Source organism: Echinops telfairi, unplaced genomic scaffold, assembly GCF_000313985.2.
Source record: "Echinops telfairi isolate 266 unplaced genomic scaffold, ASM31398v2 ScPeMD7_1713;HRSCAF=2227, whole genome shotgun sequence".
Lineage (NCBI taxonomy): Eukaryota > Metazoa > Chordata > Mammalia > Afrosoricida > Tenrecidae > Echinops > Echinops telfairi.
In genome coordinates, this window is record NW_022105611.1 from 11,238,712 (window position 1) to 11,242,579 (window position 3,868).

The following is a 3,868-nucleotide window of genomic DNA, read 5'->3' on the forward strand; positions in this document are numbered from 1 at the left end:
TGTTCCCCTGTCTGTGGTCATCGGTCTTGTTTGCTCACCGCACCCTTCCCCCACCACCTTCTCCCCCAAGTCCCTCCGGGACTGTTGGTCCTGTTGCTTTCTCCGTGAACTTGTTTCCCACGGCTGTTTTATGTGAGTAGGCAAACCAACAATGACATAGACCAAACAAAAAGAAAACAAAAGATTGAAAAAAGAAAAGGAAAAGAAGAGAGGAAAAAAAATTACATAATGCCAGGTCTGTCAGCTGACCTGTATGACTATCTCCCCGTGGTGGCTGGGGGAATTCGGAGAGCTGCCCTTGCTAGCCTGAAGTCTATTCTGGGGGCTCTTTAGGGGCTTTTTGGCTTTGCTTTGCTCCAGTTGCTCATCTGTTATGTTCTCTTCTTGGTTTGCCCCACTGCAGGGGGTCAGACCATACTACCTCCCTGCTGTGTGTCCTCAGTATTGCCCTCTGTCGCAGTATGCTCTAGTAAGGGGACAACATGTCATAAGCTGTTCTCGGCCCTACAGCCCTCCCAGTGCCTTAGCAGCTCCGTGCAGGGACATCCTCCTCTGGGATTGGTGTGCCAATATGGGGTCTAGACTGACCGCCCCTTTCTCTTTTCCTTCATGGCTTGCTTCCATGTGGTGGTGATATGCCGGCCCCGCACCCCAACCTGTAGGGTTAGTGTTGTTCTCTGTCGCACAACTTCTAGAGAGGGGGCCAGTTTGGCTCTGGTTGGTGCTGGCCCTGTAGCCCAATTTTTTCATGCATTTCTCCACGTGGTTACGTTGCACTCATGGTTTGGTGCGCCTTGGTGGGGTCTGCATGCATACTCCCAATTCCGTGGAGACATAACCAATACTCTCTCCCTGGGTGGGTGAGTGCCCTGCTCCTCTCATGTCATCAGCTCATCTTTGCCCCCCCCTTTCTCCCTTCCCCTCCCCACTTTCCCCTTCTTTATGTTGGATTCATAAGTACCTCCTTGGGTTTCATTCGACTTCCACTCTACTGCCTGTACCTCCACCCATATATTGGGAGACAAGTGCCTTTTCTTCTATACCTACTGTGCTGCATATACTTACCTCAGGGGACTCATGTTGTACCTGTCCTTTTGTGATTGGCTGACTTCACTTAGCATAATTTCCTCCAGCTCTTCTCATGAAATGATGTGTTTCATGTGATCATCAGTGCTTTCTAGTGATGCATACTACTCCATTGTTTGTGTGTCAGAGTTTACTAATCCACTCGTCTATGATGGAAATTTGGCTTGTTTCCAACTCTCTGTGATTGTTAACTGCCCTGAAATAAACATTGGAGCGCAGATGACTGGTCATGTTTTATTTCTTACCTCTTCTGGATATATGCCCAGTAGAGGAATAGATGGGTCAATACAGTAGATCCCTTTCCATTTTCTTTAAATTTCACCAGATCTCTTTCCACAAAGGCTGTACATATCAATGTGACCACCAGCAGTGGGGGAGAGTTCCTATCTGGCCACATCCCCTCCAACATTTGTTGCTCTCTGATTTTATGATTTGGGTTAACTTCAAGGGTTAATCTCATGATTGTTTTAATTTGCATTTCCAGTAGACCAAATTATTTGAATATTGTTTCTCTTTAAGCATCTGTCATTGATCTCAGGTTTTCTTCTGTCTCTTTTATTATCTTGTTTGACTGTCTCTCTCATTTGCCAAGGTCTACCTGATTGCCTTCAAGGTCACTGATACAATTCTCACCCTCCTCTAGACTGTGCGTGAGATCCGTGATCTTATATGTAGCTTCTTATACCTCATCCTTTAGCTCCTGCTTTTCCCTTTGGTGAGTGGGCCTCATCCCCTCTCTTATTGACTTCATCTCCTCTATCATTGCATCCTTGTTCTGTGCTGCTGCCCTCATCTGTATTATTCCAAGCAGCCTGCTGAAAATTTCTTTTTGTGGCAGATCCACATCTGAGTCTTCTATGAGCGTTGTTAGCTCTGCTCTTGTGACTTGTCTTTCCTGTTTTCTTGTGTGGAGTATTGCGGCATGCTGTTGTTTATGTGACGGTTTTGTAGAGCTGGGTACCATGTTTCTGGGAGACCAAGGGGCCCTGTACTCTTTCTCTGTGTGACTGGTAAGGGTGTTTTTGAGGGCTTCCTCTGGCCTACTGTGGTGGTGGGTCGTACTGTTGTGTAGACAGGGTGCTGTGGTGACCCTGGCCAAATACGATGAGAGCCTCAGAGACTGAAGTGAAGCTGGTGACTGTATGTATGCCCCTGGGCCTAATTGGCCTGGGCTGTCAGGCCACGATTTGCAGCCTTTTTTTAAAAAGGCACCTAATAGAAGACAACAGTGGGTGAGGACTCGCTGCCACAGGAGGGGGTGCTGAGTGAAGGTGGGGAACAGCCCCACTGCCACTGTTGGCAGGTGCCAGGATAAAGCCTCCACAGGGTGGAGGTACTGGGCACTGTTTGGGGCTGTTGACTTTGCTGTGGGCAGGGAGAGAGCCATGCTAGTGTGGGACAGGTGGGACAGGCCACTGCTATTGTGGGTTGCAGGAGGGAAGGAGCTCCCGATACAGCAATAAGGTTGAAGGCGGGTGGGGGGGGGCAATTTATGGGTGGTGTCCACAGTGGGGTCTGAGGTAGTGTGGCTGGCGTGGGCTGGGGGCCCCAGGGACCAGGTTGCTGATCCCCTGGGTTCTAGCACAAGGCTAGATGTGGGGGATGGATGCCTTCTGGACTAAGGATGTACTCTGAGCAGCAGGCCAAAAGAGGTGCTGCCTGGGAAGTGGTGGGCACTGAGCCTGCTGCGGGCATGGTAGACACAGCTGCTGCCGTGGTGGAGGGGGTTCAGGCAATGGTGACCAAACTTACTGCAGATCGGTCCCTGGGGTCCTGGGTGGGTGTTGGGAAGAACCAATGTTTTGTGGCAGGACTACTGCCATGTGGAGAGAGGGGCACTGCGGGAGAAGGGAGTAGCTCCCCTAGGGGAGTGCCACGGGTGGACAGCTGCTGTGTGGTGGTCCAGCCAAGGCTGTTGCGGACTCAGCAGGGCAGCTGTCCAGCTCCTGGTGTGGTGACCAGGCTGGGGGTGGGAGGGCAATCAATTGGTGGTGACCGCAGCAGCAGGCAGAAGCAGCATGGCTGGCACAGCTGGGAAGTCCCTGGGATCAGGTTGCAGCACTCCTGGCTCTGGGGCCCGGTAGATGTGGGGGAGGCTTCCCTCCCAGACAGAGGAAGCACTCTGGGTTGTTGTGGGGTCTTTTCACTCGCCAGAATCCTCCCACTCGTCCTCCTGGACACTGGGCTCACTGCTGCCAGGGAGCTCCAAGTATGGTCTGCTTACCTGAGTGCCGCATTGCCTTCCATCCAAGGCTGAATTTCCTGATCCTCATCAGCAAGTGCTTCAATTCTTCTGCACTTTCAGCAAGCAAGGTTGTGTCATCTGCCTACCTCAGGTTGGTCGTAAGCTTTCCCCCAATCCTGATGCTACATTCTTTTTCATATAATCCACATTCTCTGATTATTTGATCAGTATACATATTGAATAAGTATGATGAGAGAACACAACCCTGACAAACACCTTTCCTGATTTTTTTTTCCTTTTTTGAATTAATCATTTTATTGGGGGGCTCTTGAACATCTTATGACAATCCATCATTCAATTGTATTAAGCACACTTGTACATCTGTTACCATCATTGTTTCTCAAACAGTGTATTTCTACTTGAGTCCCCGGTATCAGCTCCTCTTTATTCCTCTCCTTTCCCTCTCCCCCATCGTGAATCCTTGATTAATTATATATTATTATTGTTATTTTGTATCTTACACCATCTTTTGTCACCCTTCATCCACTTTTTCTGTTATTTGTCCCTCTCAGGGTGTGTGTGTGTGTGTGTGTGTGT